Below are 16,729 nucleotides of genomic sequence, written 5' to 3' on the forward strand. Positions count from 1 at the left end.
TCAGTACCAATAAGATTTTGTCACTTGGGGCAACTAGCTTCAAGATCTATGGGCAGATTTTGCTGTTGTTGTTCCTGCATCAGATAATCAACAGGTGAATTGATCACACACACACCCCGCCCTGATACTACCCAGACTTCTGAATGACCCAAAGCCTAGTCTCAGAGGACGCTTTTAGCCTCTCGGACAAGTACATTATGTAAAACTGCTAGCACATTTGCAAAGCTAAAACAGGTCCGGAATGATTTCAAATTGGATGGGGGAACAGTGTGTTCTGATTCCTGCACTGAATAAGATGGGACTATATAGCTCTGTTAATCACCCACCATTTTTAAATATATATTTCTATGGTCCTTTTCAAAGTAGTTTGGGAGAATTTTCAAGTTTCTGATTTTTTTCTAAATTAAAACATACTGTACAATGTAAACTGACTTTCAGCAGGTATTGTGTCAGAGAAACATTCTATATTAATCATTTTTATGCAATTTAATGTCTGAGTGGCTATTAAGATAGTAGCACCATGCCATAAAATGTTGCATGCACCTTATCCCTTAGGTAAAGCTTCTCTGTTTGTGTGTGTGTGTGTGTGTGTGTGTGTGTGTGTGTGCGCGTGCGCGTGTGTGTGTGTGTATTAAACAAGAATACTTAAAATTAATAACAATAATTCAGTTTGGATCCTAATACAAAACATCTCTAGGCAAGTTATACACAAACCACCAAGTTTAACAATAAAATACCACCCCCTCCAACACTCTCTCACACAGATGCACTAAATATGATTATCATAATCTCTCAAAAGTCTGGGAGAACAGAGAGATCTTAAGACAGCACTAAAAAATATAGTGGTACCTTGGGTTACAGATGCTTCGGGTTACAGCCTCTGCTAGCCCAGAAATAGTACCTTGGGTTAAGAACTTTGCTTCAGGATGACAACAGAAATCGTGCGGCGGCAGCAGGAGGCCCCATTAGCTAAAGTGGTGCTTCAGGTTAAGAACAGTTTCAGATTAAGAACAGACCTCCAGAACGAATTAAGTTATTGACCCGAGCTACCACTGTATGTTAAAGTTGATGTCTGGTGAGCTTTGCTGGGGAAAGCATTCCATAGTCAGTATGGGGGGACACCACTGAGAAGGCCCTCTCCCTTGTCGCCAACCTACAACCTCTCTCAGCAGGAATACCTGGAAACTGTCTTCAGATATCAAAGACAAGGTCAGGGTATGGTCAACGTACCTGCTGCCCAACTTTTTATAATTTATATACTTTGCATTCAGACATGGCAGCTTGCCTTGAAAAAAATTTGCAAAGCATGCGGGGGGAGGGGGTTAGATTTAAAAGTTTGCACCCATACTCCTATCCCGAGGTTTCGGACAGGTTGCAACATTTCAAATGCACACAATGAAGTACAAACGTGATTTTACAAAAGTCTCAACCGTAATAGAAACAAAATTCAATATAATGCCAGCTAACGCTCCCAAAGTACAAATTTACCAGTGATGATCATTAAATAACAGTTCAAGCAGAGAAAAGTTAGAAAAGCCTTTTTTTCAAACTTAGTGCACCCCTAAAAAAGGAGGATGCACAATATAGATTATTTACGGAGCCACAAGGAATGTGGGGAAGGAGAGAACTTTTAAGCATGCCCTGGCAAATTGTAATGGCTCTAGGGGTTGCTCGTGCGTAAGTTGCCGCCGCTCCTGGCTAGGTTGCCTGGTTGAACCCTTTGTCAGGACAGCCTTTCGCCATGGCTGTCTCAATTGCTGGCAGAATCCGTCAGTGGGCGTTTCTTGAACTTCTTCCAGCAAAGAAGTTCTTTGACGCCAAGTCTCCTCCTACTCTCCCTGCGCGGAAGTCTTCTGCGCAGGGAGGGTATGGGCAGCGGAGGACCCGTGCTCTCCCTGCTGGTCTCCGGCGATGAGTCCTAGAGCCTCCTCTCCGATTCCCCCATCTGCCCCCCTTCTCCACTGGTGTTACGCTGATTTCCTTCCCCAGAAGATGGGCTGCCTCTCTGCCTACTGGGACCCTCTCCGGGATCCCTCCGGAGCCTTCCCTCCGCCTCTGATGGCAGTTCCCTGACACAAATATTTCCAATATTTAGAAAGCTAGACTTCCTGGATGACACCAGGCAATGCAGTGTTCTCAGGCTGTAAATGCTGACACCCTCGCCAACACTTCTGGAACTATCCAAGAAAAGTTCTGGCAACTTTTCAAGAACAGGTCTTATAAATTCAATGTTAATTGTGCCTTCACACTGGTTTACAAGGCAATAATCCTGACTCTCTAGCAAATACACCGCAGAACACAAATGAAGTCCTTCCACAGGTTAAGGAAATAGATACTTTGACAAAGAACCAGAAAAACACTTTATATACTTCCAGCACCTAGTGCCTGAACGTAACCTATTATAACTTTGACGTCAAGCCATCTCTGGTCTCTTCTACTGCAGTGTGTGATCCAGTAGAAGCTTCTAGAGATCAAGACCATTTCCTTAGACTACACAATTTATTTCCCCCTTGAATAACAGGCCCATCGTGGTTAAGCTGCCACAATACACCACAGAAATCTTTGTACTGGGGTAAAAAGATTGGAACCAGGAAGTGTGTCTTAAGAACAGGTCCTGCATCATGGAATGAGAAGTTAAGACATGAAACCAATCAAAAGAAGACATTTATCCAACATGGAAGCAGTGACTGAATCAATATTGGCAAGATTACAGAGTTAGAGGATAATCAAGAATTCTTTGAAGCAGACAGAAATCAGGCGTTTTGAAAGTGGTATTCTGCAGAATGGAACTTGCTTTTTTTATTTTCCTTAATCTGAGAGCACCTTATATCTTTCACTGGTTCCTCTCTGCCCCAAAACATAAACAAACATTTCCTTGCTCAAGTGTCAATCACCTTCACTCAACCCATCTATCAAAGGCCCACAAAGAGGCTCCAGTCATTTACATTTTCTATATTCCCCACATCCACAATTTCCCACTTTAAGAGGCACAAAGGACAAGAGAAGTCTATCCTACAGTCTTGCTTTTACAAGTCCCTCTTGCAAAACCACAGATTACTCGTGTTAGGCTTTTGTTCTGTTTTTACATTTGTGACTTATTTTTCTTTTGACATGTTAAAATGTGGTTTTCCAGGGTTGGTGTGGAAGCGCATGATTCCATTATTTGCCCAACTTTAGAAAAATAAATTAGGCATTCACTAATAACATATTCAAGAACTGCTTGGCATGCTTATGATAGGGCTCTCGTTCGCATGATTGATGGAAGTGTCTGCAAAAAAAAAATAGGTTTCTCTCTTTCTCTCCTTCTAAAGGTCTGTCAGTCAAAACCACATGAATTTCCAATTTATTTCTGGCGTTCTATAGAAGTTCATTAAGGAGATTCTAGGAGGTTAAAAGGCTGACAAGAGATGGCTTCGTTAAATACTTCACCTGTGGGAAACAAATCCAGCCATCATTATGCTCTCTGGGCAAAAGCTAAACTAAATCTGCTAACAGCATTGTCAATTACAGGGCAAGTTTGGGAACAACAAAATTAAAAATGCAGGGAAGTAGGTGAGTCTCTAGGGGCAGATTACATTTTCCACTGCATTTTGGGGTAGCAGGGAAACAAAACAAACAAGCCTGAGCTGCAAAATGCTTACAAAAGACTGAAACAAGTTAAAGCTTTGGTTTCACTTTCAGAAAGCCTGAGCTGCAAAATGCTTACAAAAGACTGAAACAAGTTAAAGCTTTGGTTTCACTTTCAGATTTTATATGCATTCCTTGTGCTTGACTGGAAATGTACAAGAAATACTTTAATTTTCAATTAATCCTCATATGTCTTAACCCACTTAAATCCATGGCATATGGGGGAATTTTTCATAATATTGTTAAGCTTAAGTTGTAGACCAAGGAAGTCAAGATATGCTTCCAACTTTTTGCAACTTGGAACCATCCTAAGCCAATACTCTTGCCATTTGACCCTCAGTGTAATCAACCTGTGCGTCAAATTGATAATGCAATATCCTACAGCTCTTTAGTTAAATAATGTGCCTTTTGTGGGGGGAAGACTCTGAAATTAACTCAAGATGTCAACAACCACTAAATATTTATTAGATCCTTATGGGGAAAGACAAGTCATCCAACAGACTAGAGCAGCATTTATCTAAGAAATGTCCATCTATGGCCAGTTAACCTGAGTGAATGAGTTAAGTGTTAGCTTATGTTAGGAGCTGCAAGGATGTTTCAAGTCCCGTAATATACCATACATAAGAATTCAAGTTTCCTAGAAAAACACACATCTTGACTCTTAATGCATGCCAAAACATGTTCCTCACTTCCATGTCCAAATTTTGACTGGAACAGCTAATAATAACAATTTATGAAACTCAACATGAATCCAAATTAAATCTCCAAAGGAAGGGAGATATTTGGATTGTGAAAACAGCAGCACAACCTCAATCCAAATTTGAGGAAGGGGCCATGTACGACTCTGTTTACCCTTTCCACAAAACCTCATGGGTCAGACTCTGGAAGTGCTTGCCTTCTAGTTGCTTGTCCTCAGAACAATTTCTTTACAGACTCATCCGACATGAACACACACTGCCTGCTATAAATAAAACAACTGAGCTGAGTTTCCTAGCCCAAGGAGGCTCTTGCCTTTAAATAGCAAGTCTCTTGATTAACATTTCGGTACCCAAAACGCACTATAGATGCATGGAGACTTCCTGACACACCCAAAGTTGCTAGGAATAGATCCCGATTAGACAGACGGAGACAAGAACTGAGTCACATGGCAACGTGACAGAATAAGACCATTCCTCTGTATGAACCACATCCATCCTTCATAAACCACCTACAGGACGCAGCTGATTGGGCGGCAAAGAGCTTCCTAAATACAATAAACAGACAAAGTGATTCACAGAGGTCAACGGTCACCATTAATTTTTAAGCGACAGGATGTCTGCGCCCAGCCTGTCACATCTCAACAATGGCCGAGATGCTCAGCCTTACAATCAACAGCTAGGCATGTTATTGATCCTACACTAAACAGCGGCAATTTACTCCCTGTTTAGGGAAGCTTTTAATATTTGATGAATTATTGTATTTTAATATTTTGCTGGAAGCCGCCCAGAGTGGCTGGGGAAACCCAGCCAGATGGGCGGGGTATAAATATATTTTTTAAAAATTATTATTATTATTGAAATTATGGTGCTGCTTCTCACTTGCAGAACTAGGAAATAAGTACAAAGAACTGAGAACTAATGATGAGAGACATACACCAACTAAAATGGGCATCCAACAGATCTGCAAAACTCAGCCTGTTTTGGATGTAATTCCCTGGACAAAGGACTGGTCAGAAAATAAGATCTGTATACAATGATACCTTGGTTTACAAACATAATCCCTTCCGGAGGTCTGGTTGTAAACCAAAACAGGTTGTAACCCAAGGCGCGCTTTCGCCAATGGGGCCTCTAAAGAAAAATTAAAAGGTTTGTAATCCAAAAAAATGAGTTGTAATCCCAAAAAAGGGACACACACTTCAGGGTTTAACGTGGTTCTAATCCAAAATGGCTATAATCCAAATGGGTTACAAACCAAGGTACCACTGTATTAAAGGTAAAGGTACCCCTGCCCGTACGGGCCAGTCTTGCCAGACTCTGGGGTTGTGCGCCCATCTCACTCAAGAGGCCAGGGGCCAGCGCTGTCCGGAGACACTTCCGGGTCACGTGGCCAGCGTGACATCGCTGCTCTGGCGAGCCAGAGCTGCACACGGAAACGCCGTTTACCTTCCCGCTAGAAAGCGGTCCCTATTTATCTACTTGCACCCGAGGGTGCTTTCGAACTGCTAGGTTGGCAGGAGCATGGACCGAGCAACGCACCCTGCCGCGGGGATTCGAACCGCCGACCTTTCGATCAGCAAGCCCTAGACGCTGAGGCTTTTACCCACAGCGCCACCCGCGTCCCAAACACCACTGTATTAACAGCTCATAAAATCAAGTTTCCCCATGAATGCAGATACAGGAAGGGGTTTTTTTTGCCACTTGTTTCACCAAAAATCTAACAAGAGGAAAAGAAAGTCCTGATTTAGCAACAAAGAGCACATCTGCATAGAAGACAGATTCGTGCCACAGCTTGCTGTTTTGAGTGCAGGGAGGAGCGGCGATAACGGTTCATGTAGAAAAAAGCTCTTGATAAGACATGGGTGACTAGAGGTGTGTACACAGCTGGATGGTCAAGGCACAAAAGAGCCTGGAATTTGTCTTCTTGTCTGATGTGCATTCATTAGCATAGTTGCATCACATCTACTTCAAAGCCTCCTTAACCCTAGAACTCTTTGTATACCTAATTGCAAGCACGGCAGATTAATCTGAAAGCATCCAAACAAAACCGCTTTATTTGTAACAATCCCACATAAAAGGGTTTATCTTCTGTAAATTGCAGCAATTAGCATAAAGAACATCTTGCTGAAAAGCTACCATTTGACATTGCTTTTTTATATTTAAAAACACACACACACCATAAAACCAGCAACTTCAGACAAACACTATGTGGCTTTTTAGGAAAAACAAATATCCAGGACTCCATGCAAAAGGTCAACCATATCAAAAGTTTGTGGGTGCTTTTATTCTGCTGAAACTCAAAGGTAATCAGGGAAACTGAAGTGGCAACAAAATATCTACAGTATTGATTTATTTGTAAATTACCACCACCCCTGCCCTGGAGGGAGCATTACAAAGAAGCAAAGGATGCATTGTCAATAATAAACATATCAGACTTCAACAGGACCCATACATGACAACATTTAGGAATTATATGCAAACAATGCACGAGGCGGATGATAGTTAAAGGATCGTGCTATTTAATCATATGCTGACGCAGCAAATCTTGAGAGACAAGTTCACGAAAGATATATCTACCAATGGCTGTGAGTCACAACAGTACCTCTAATACTATGGGCAGTATGTCTCTGTATATTATTTGATGGGTATTAAGGTAAATGTAAAGGGACCCCTGACAATTAAGTCCAGTCGTGAATGACTCTGGGGTTGCGACGCTCATCTCGCTTTAAAGGCCGAGGGAGCCGGCGTTTGTCTGCTTCCGCAGACAGTTTTTCCGGGTCATGTGGCCAGCATGACTAAGCCACTTCCGGCGAAGCCAGAGCAGCGCACAGAAACGCCATTTACCTTCCCGCCAGAGTGGTACCTATTTATCTACTTGCACTTGACATGCTTTTGAACTGCTAGGTTGGCAGGAGCAGGGACCGAGCAACGGGAGCTCACCCCGTCACAGGGATTCGAACCGCCAACCTTTTGATTGGCAAGTCCAAGGGGCACAATGGTTTAACCCACAGCGCCACCCGCGTCCCCTTGATGGGTACTATGAGCAAACAAATGCCACTGTGTTAATGTCTGGCTGGCAGGCTTCGCATTTTCATCTATCTGGTTGTGAGAACTGGATGCTAGGCCTCATAGTGTGTTCACCTGATTAAAGTAGGACTCCTTTTTAGGCCCTTGTTCATTTTAGCCTGAAAGCTGCCAACAAGTTTTAGTTTATTTTCTTTTGGTTTTAAAACTTTCTGTGTATTTTAAATTGTATTTTTTTTTAAAAAAAAGTGATAATATTATTGTTTTATCTTCTGTGTGGACTGCTTTGAGGGTTTTTTTTTCTGCAATCAAGCGATATATAAATGTTATAAAATAAACTAATTAAAAATAAGTTTTTTATTTTTTTATTTGATTTTTTTAAAAGCAGGCTTCTTTTCCCCGCCAGTGATGGCAGCAGCAGGGTGAGAGCATGAGTTGGCCAAGCTGTGAGAAGGGAATGCTGGGGCAACCTGGGACAGAACAGGCAAGGTGCCAAGAGAGGAGAGTTTGGAAGGGAGTTTTGCGGGTAGTTGGAGTTGGGAAGCAAGACAAGTGGAAGCAGCAGCTCCAAGCAAGCAAGCAAGTAAATAATCCCCTTTTAAAGCCATCTAAGTGTATTTCAATACAGATAAGAAATGCCATGGTACATCTGCAGCAACACAACCGGACACCTCCATCTTCCCTGGCTGCAACAAAACATGTCTCTCCCGCATCTGTCTCTACAGCCACAGCAGGCCCTGCAACCTTCGAACAGCTCCCTTCACCCCCCCAATGGATGCTTCTTCACCCCCAAACGAGCACCTCCATTGCCTCCCAAGACAGAAGGGTACCAACCCACCAAGAGCGCTTGACTCACCTTGAAGAGAGCCAACATCATTCCCCTCTTCCTTCCTACACAGCCGATTGCTAGCAGGTATTCTTGCCACAGCCACCATTCTCAATTATTTTGCCTCTACCAACTGGAGCAAAACACTTGAAGGGGCAGATTGGGTGCTGGATCTCCCATTTTCTCTGATTTGAAAGCAAAGTTTACGGCACCACTTTGGAGCTTTGCCCTGCTCCCTTTTCATTTTGCAGCTTAGCTCCGTTCCGTGTCTGACATTCCCATGAGTTTAGTTCACAAAGGTCAAAGTAATTAGGAGGAAAGCTGACATTCCAATAAATTCTGTCGCTGCTAGAGTAGCTCAGGACATGCAAGGTACAGTTCGCAAGCACACCAGACAAAGGGAATCTCAGGAATGAGGAGATTAGTTTTAAGTGGCATTAAACAAGAGTGTCCTGTTTCATGAGGCAGACCAAATTAATCAGGGTAGGACACCTCCGACAAGATCCAATAATCAAGAGAGCAAGTTCTAGTGCTACTTGGGGAATCTCGACTCATTCAGAGAAGGGTTCTCTTCGAACCTGAGTTTCAGTTGCCTATCCACAGAGCAGTAAAAACAAAAAATTTAAAAGCAGCAATAGTTTTCAACAATTAAAGTGGCATATAAACATTTTGATGTGCAAAATGCACAGGAAACACTCCGGACTAATAAATAGTTGAACAACAGGTAAATCTTACCCAAAGAACAGAGGAATAAGCATTTTTAGTATTTCCAAACGGAGCAAACATCAATCTGGTGGTCAATTCAGACTCACTGGTATTATTATTATTATTATTATTATTATTATTATTATACATTATACCCCCCCCTTCTGGCTGGCTGGGTTACCGCAGCCACAATACTATGTTGGCCCAGTTCACACATAATGCTAAGCCAAACCATGGGTACACAAAGCAAAAATTATGGCTGTTTCACTCCAGTGTGGTGTAGTGGTTAAGAGCAGTAGACTCATAATCTGGTGAACTGGGTTCGCGTCTCTGCTCCTCCACATGCAGCTGCTGGGTGACCTTGGGCCAGTCACACTTCTCTGAAGTCTCTCAGCCCCACTCACCTCACAGAGTGTTTGTTGTGGGGGAGGAAGGGAAAGGAGAATGTTAGCCGCTTTGAGACTCTTTAAGGAGTGAAAGGCAGGATATCAAATCCAAACTCTTCTTCTTCCTCCTCTCCTGTTCCTGCTGAGATAGGATTTACCTTAGCATGACATGTGAAGCCATCCTCATGGTTTGTCTCCCTCAAAGAAGCCACGAGTGGCAAGCCAAGAACAAACCTTGGCTGCACAGCCTGCATTTGCATGTAATATGAAGCCAAACCATGGCTTAGCTCTGGACAGCACAGTGGGAGCAGAGCAGTTGTGTATCCGCATGCTTGCCTATTCGTGCTAAGCCACAGTTTGGCCTAGAATTACGTGTGAACCAAGTCAACGTCACATAGGGAACTGAATAGCACACAAGAGAGACAGCAGTATTACATGTAATAGGTTTATAGTTCCGTGATGCTTTTACAGCCTTTCTGCTTGCACTCCCCAAAACAGTCGCTGGTGCTGCAACGGGGGAGTACAGTCGTACCTTGGTTCTCGAACGGAATCCGTTCCAGAAGTCCATTCAACTTCCGAAAATGTTCGAAAACCAAGGTGCGGCTTCTGATTGGCTGCAGGAACTTTCTGCACTCAATCGGAAGCCACGTTAGACGTTCAGCTTCCAAAAAACGTTCGCAAACCAGAACACTCACTTCCGGGTTTGCGGCATCCGGGACCCAAAACGTTCGACTTGCAAGGTGTTCGTGAACCAACGTGAGACTGTACTGGAGAAGAAGATTCTCAAACCTTTACCCATAATCCTTTCCTGCTGAATATACACATAGCCCCTCACCAACTGTTTTTATTTCCCTGAGGAGGAGACACGTTGTACCTGTATCAAACCCCCAGGAAAGGTAAAAGCAGCTTTGGAGGAGTAATTTTTGTGTTGGCAAAGAACACAGAGTAGAGTTAATAAGCCTCTCTCTCCTCCCCCTGGGTGCTGGTTCTTCCTCTCAATACTACAGTCTCAGCAGCTGCATTTAAGCAAAAAGAAGAGTGTAAAAAATAATAATGGATTCATGTGGAATGTCTGTTCTGGCACAATACCCTATGCATATTTTCTCTCAATTTGCCTAATATGCAGTGAGGGCCCTGTATTCTCATGATGCTGCATTTAAAGGGGAATTTTCATTCTAAAGCATACACAGAACACTAAATAAGTCCTGAAAATGCTGGGTCGCTTGGAAGAATGTGGTTCCTCTTCCCAACTTGAGCTAGAAACATCCAATTCCAGGCTAATTTTCTTCATTTATCACTTCGGGAGTGGGGGGGGGGAAGCGCGCAGTTATGGCTTCTTGAGCCATGTACACAAATTATGTACAATCCTACACATGATTATCACACTTTTCAAACCCTGGAAATGCTCTCTGAGCAGGGAACAGGTCAAATTTCAAACAGCTTTTATTGTGCAAATCATCATTGGTTTGTGCTACACGCAGACACAAATCTGAAAGAGCGTATCATTTTGCCGCCCCCCCCCCAACAAAAAAACATTTAATACCACTTTCAGGATAATGAAGCGACATGTTTTTATTAAAGAAATAAAATTTACTAAGATCAACAGCACAATTTTTTCCACAGCGCAATTGTTCTTCTCTCAGTGTGCAAAAACTCTTTTACATCGTTCGCTGCTAACCTGACCTATGGCTGTAGTCATATTGACAGTGAGTAGCACATTGTATTATTGTGGGAAAGCACTTCACACAAGTCTCTCATTCAAGCCAAGCGTCCCACAATAGCCATTCACAGAGATTTCGGGGCATCCCCTAGAATGGAGCACCTCTGGCTACTAGCTGGAGGAATTCCTCACCCAGTGGAAATGTTGAAGCACTGTAAATGCTGCGTTTGTGGGCCCTAATTGCCTGGATTTCGGGCTGAAACATAAACGAGTGCCTTTCAGGGCCGAGAAGAAGGAAAGAAGAAAACAGCTCCTTGTGCTGCTTTAGTGTGTTGCAATCAACAAGCAAAGAAGTTTGGTTTTCTCGTGTTGATTTCTGGGACACTGTGCGCCAGAAATAACTTCTGATGCAGAGAGATTCAGGAGAGATGCCCAGATAGCAAATGCATCAATTTTTTCGGATCTAGCCCCAGCCTAAAATACGGAAGTTGCCATTTTTTTATTTTTAATAAAATCAACAAAAATGTTAAAAAGGAAAAAGAACAAGCAAGAAATTGTGTTGGCGGGGCCGGCAGTTCTAACACTCCAGCAGATAAAGTAGCCTTAGGCAAGTTAACATCTCCTCTGTAAGCCTCAGCTCAAGGACAGAATTTGCAAGGATAACTCTCACCTTTTTAAAACTATTATCGGCATGCTTAATTCAAAAGCCCTTTGGCTCAGAGGCTTCCAAGGTGCTGATAATCAGTGCAATGGCGAATGGAGAGGAAGACTAGCTTGCTGCAATAAAATAAAACAAAAAAATCGAAAGTGTGTGTAGCTCTGCCTGCGGTGATTAAGGAGCACACCTATTTAATGGGTGACATTTAACTAGAAAACCAACTCCGCCGGAGGTTTAAGGGGAGAGAGGGGTGTTTCCACACACAACCAAGCACTGTTGGGTTTGCTGAAAATCTACCGAGTGGCAAGCAGCCAGAAGAAACAGATGCTCCTCCATCCGTATACCCACTCGGCCGCACTAGGGCTGTATTCCCCCAGTAGTTACTGGTTACCGAACCATGAATGGTCTCTTTGTGCGTGGAAAAATTGCCCTCAAAATCTGACTTCGGCACTGGGAACTTTCAAGGTGAACAGAAAAGGAATCCATGTTTCTAATGGGGAAACCCTCAAAGGCATTTCAGCAACTCCAGTTGAGAGAGATTGGAAGTTTGGGGGGGTTTATTTTTTTTTAAAAAAAAATCTGTTTATCATCTCCCACAGACATAGGATTAACACCTTGTTCACATCCTGACAGTAACATTATTTCGGAGAAAGAGCATAAAGGGTTCACTGTTCCGTGTTTTGTTTTGTTTTCCACCTCAGAAAAATCCAGGATATGTAATTAACATTAGGGGACCCGTGGAACATTTGTATAGTAAAGTTTTCGCGCCGGACCCCGAAAGAGCCGATTTTAATTAAGAAGTTAGCACCCAGAACAGCAAACATGAGCTAGTTATATGAGAATGAATTGTCAGAGGACCGAAGGAAGCATGGCTAAGGCTTGCAAGATCACTAGGGCAATCAATAGTGAGGGAAGTGAGAGGGGCTGAAGTTCAGGAATCATTCAACACCCCGGAATTCCCTCTTTGAAACCCTGGGCAGCTGCTGTCAGTCAGTATAGACAATACTAACCTAGGTGGACTGGAGGAATGACTTGGCCAGCTTCTATGTTCCTATGGGGACGCGGGTGGTGCTGTGGATTAAACCACAGAGCCTAGGACTTGCCAATCAGAAGGTTGGCGGTTTGAATCCCCACGACAGGGTGACCTCCCGTTGCTTGGTCCCAGCTCCTGCCAACCTAGCAGTTCAAAAGCATGTCAAGTGCAAGTAGATAAATAGGTACCACTCCAGCGGGAAGGTAAACAGCATTTCCGTGCGGCTGCTCTGGTTCGCCAGAAGCGGCTTAGTCATGCTGGCCACATGACCCGGAAGCTGTACGCCGGCTCCCTCGGCCAATAAAGCGAGATGAGCGCCGCAACCCCAGAGTCGGCCACGACTGCACCTAATGGTCAGGGGTCCCTTTACCTTTACCTATGTTCCTATGAGAGGTCCAGCCTGCAAGGAAGACCCAAGACGCCACTCCTCCTTCGAAACCAATACCTGACTGACTGTATCGGGATGACAGGAGAGGACACCTCAAATAAATACATAAAAGGGCACAAAATACAACGTCTTGCCCAACACAGAGTTATGACAACTCTTTCATGGAAAGCCAAAACTTTTTTGTCTTCAGCAGCGTCACAAAATAGTGACTTGGCTTTTTCCAATAACGTTTTTCTTGGAAGAACTGGAAACGAGAATCACTCTTGCATAAAAGCTTTAATGTTTTTTGCAACAGGATTGTTCTCTAGAACAGGGTCGGCAACGTTTTTTAAGGCTAGGCCGGTCCACTCCCCAGTGGACCTCTTGGTGGGCTGCAGTGTGCACACCCGTGTGTGCACTCAAGCTACTTCTGGCGCTCTTCCGACTGGGAAATCGGTCCCCACGGCGAGGGGAAAAATGGCGCCGCGGGGGGGAGCACGGAATTCCCACACCGATCAATGGAACGGCCGTGGGCCGGTTCCAGGAAGCTCATGGACCAGAACCGGCCCATGGGCCTTAGGTTCCCAACCTCTGATCTAGAAGCATTGAGACCTCCTCATCTCCATTAGTTGACTGCATAGAACCAAGTCTAGTGGCTCAGGTGATCATTAAGAAGATGCTGAAACAGACTATATGGAACTGACTGGGAGACTCCGGAACCAGAGAGAAGAGGCGGTGGAAGAAGATTGGAAGAAGTTTAAAGAATATATGAAAAAATATTTTAATATTTAAATCTTAGACTAGCTTTGGAAGTGGATATAGGCTATAGGGTTAGAAGTAGAAGACAGTGTATTTATGTAAGGAATACAATGTGAAGATTTTTATGGTAAACGTAAGTGTGATAAAAAAATGGTTAAAAATTATGATACAGTGGTACCTCTGGTTACGTACTTAATTCGTTCCGGAGGTTCGTTCTTAACCTGAAACTGTTCTTGACCTGAAACTGTTCTTGACCTGAAGCACCACTTTAGCTAATGGGGCCTCCCGCTCCCGCACCACTTCTGTTCTCATCCTGAAGCAAAGTTCTTGACCCGAGGTAATATTTCTGGGTTAACAGAGTCTGCAACCTGAAGCGTATGTAACCTGAAGCATATGTAACCCGAGGTACCACTGTATATGTAAACTGCTAAAGATGCGGTAAAATGAAAATCAGATGGGGGGACTTGGGGAAGCTCACTTAACAAAGTTTAGAAAAAAATAAGGACAAGACAAGAATTTGTGTTGTTTGTTTTTTCTGTTTGTGTTGTTTATTTGTGTTATAAAATGAATAAAAAATTGGGGGGGGGAGGAAGATGCTGAAACACGGGATGCAGGAGGGATTTGGTGTGGGGAGATGTATGGTACTAGAAACTTAGTCCCTATGGTCATCTGTTTGTCGAGTGCGTTCCACGCTCTTTTCGAGACAGAATAACACAGACTTAACTTACAGGGCCATGCTAAGAATGCTGACTAGTGAATGCGTGGGAAGAGCTTTGAACACTTGAAAGCACTGTACTAATGTATCGGTGCTACTTTTACTGTAATCATATTAATGCAATAATGTTTGCAGAGGGACTGAAGCCCAGAGTGATGCCACTGCCTTCCCCGATACACACACCCCCACTTCCGCAGCAACATTTAGTCCAAAAGCTATGCAGCTGCCTTCAAGTCAAAACCTGTTCGTTGCTTCGGGTGCCAAGTTAAAACACAGGCCCATCGGTGTTAAATACTGAACGGCACACCTGAAATGATTTTACAGCGCAAAGGGGGGTGGGGTGGAATAGAGAGAAGTTCACGTACAGTATGGGTATCCAGTGATTTCTCCGTAACATCAAGCTGTTCTCCCTTGGCACTGAACCAAACACGTCAATGAATCAAAGAAATCTTTACTAGTAAAGGAGACTCAGGGATACATACAAGTTCAGGAGGCTGTGGTGAAGTCATAGAATCACAAGATCTTAAGAGTCGGAAGGGACCCAAGGGTCATCTAGTCCAACCCCCTGCAATGAAGGAATCTCAGGTAAAGCATCCATGACAGAAGGCCATCCAACCTCTGCTTAAAAACCTCCAAGGAAGGAGAGACAACCTCCTCTCATGGAAGTCTGTTCCACTGCCAACAGAAAGTTCTTTCTGATGTTTAGTCGGAACCTCCTTTCTTGGAACTCGCAGCCACGGGTTCGAGTCCTACCCTCCAGAGCAGGAGAAAACAAGCCTGCTCCCTCTTCCATGTGACAGATATTTGAAGATGACTATCCTATCTCCTCTTTTCCAGGCTAAACATGCCCAGCTCCTTCAAGTGTTCCTTACAGGGTGGATAAAAATCTATGTTTTTCTGTTTTTTTTAAAAAAAAATCAGATTTTTTAATTTAAATCAATTTTTTTGGATTTAAATTGGATTTTTAAAATAAAATGCTTTTGGAGGAAAAAATCTTTCTAAAGATAGTTTTCTATTTAGGTTATTTAAGATACTTTTCTATTTAAGTCCAAAGACTATTTATCAGGAAATAAGGATTTGTTTTAAGTTTTTCATCTGCTGAAACTCAGTCTAAGTTGGGTTAAAAAAAAAAAAAGTTTAACCACATCAGTTGACAAACATGAATACATTTGCTATAATGTTATTGTTTTAGCTAAATAAATTGTTTAAATTGTTATTCAGGAAATGATTATTTTTCTCCTTCTAATAAAGTACAGCAGAAAAGTTGTCCGGATACAAACAGTTGACTTATGAAACCTCACAATAATTTCACAATGATCTATTTCTAAAAGTTTAACCAAATCAAGTAATTTTTTGATATTACTGTAAAAACTACTTTTATTTAAATCAAATCCACCCTGGTTCCTTGTAAGGCTGAGTTTGCAGGCCCTTGATCATCTCTGGAGAGGAGGTGTGTCTCCATGGCCATCTGGAAACGCAAAAGCTGACTCAGGGAAAAAACTGCATTGTTAACAGCAAGGTTAAGTGGCCCAGCCCTAAATGATGTCACACTAGGGAGTAAGAAGCTGGGGGCTGGTTCTGCTATCTGGGTTGCTTATAAATAAGAAGGGAGGTTTCTGGGGGCAGTATGAAGTTGATGGAGTGGCACTGCTCCTCTGACCCTAATACAGCGGCCTCCGCTGCAGCAACACCTGGCAGGTGTTTCCAGGAGGAGAAAAGCACCAGCTGAGCAAGAATAAGAGCAAAGAGCAGGGAGAAAACCAAGCATTTAGTACAGTGGTACCTCTGGATACGAACGGGATCCGTTCCGGAGCCCCATTCGCATCCTGAAGCGAACGCAACCTGTGTCTGCAGGTCGTGATTCGCCGCTTCTGCGCATGCCGTCATTTTGACCATCTGCGCATGCGTGAGCGGCGAAACCCAGAAGTAACATGTTCTATTACTTCCGGGTCACCGCAGAGTGGAACCCAAAAACGCAACTTCAACCCGAGGTATGACTGTACAGGGGTAGGCAAACTAAAGCCCAGGGGGCGGATCCAGCCCAATCGCCTTCTAAATCCGGCCTGCGGATAGTCCGGGAATCAGTGTGTTTTTGCATGAGTAGAATGTGTGCTTTTATTTAAAATGCATCTCTGGGTTTGTGGGGCATAGGAATTCGTTCATTTTTCCCCCCTCCCAAAATATAGTCCAGCCCACCACATGGTCTGAGGGACAGCAGACCACCCCACGGTTGAAAAAGGTTGCTAACCCCTGATTTAGTACCTTTCCTACTTC

The 16,729-nt window shown here is 43.4% G+C and overlaps 1 protein-coding gene and 1 long non-coding RNA gene across 2 annotated transcripts in view; both read right to left on the reverse strand.

Moving 5' to 3' along the window:
- The window catches only part of LOC309370038, a 349,876-nt gene that overhangs the window by 231,992 nt on the left and 101,155 nt on the right, over positions 1-16,729 (reverse strand). The gene's annotated exons all lie outside the window — the stretch shown is intronic.
- The window catches only part of FNDC3B (fibronectin type III domain containing 3B), a 259,170-nt gene that overhangs the window by 195,520 nt on the left and 46,921 nt on the right, over positions 1-16,729 (reverse strand). The window lies entirely within an intron of this gene.

Source organism: Podarcis melisellensis, assembly GCF_964234715.1.
Source record: "Podarcis melisellensis genome assembly, chromosome: 5".
NCBI classification, from domain to species: Eukaryota; Metazoa; Chordata; class Lepidosauria; order Squamata; family Lacertidae; genus Podarcis; species Podarcis melisellensis.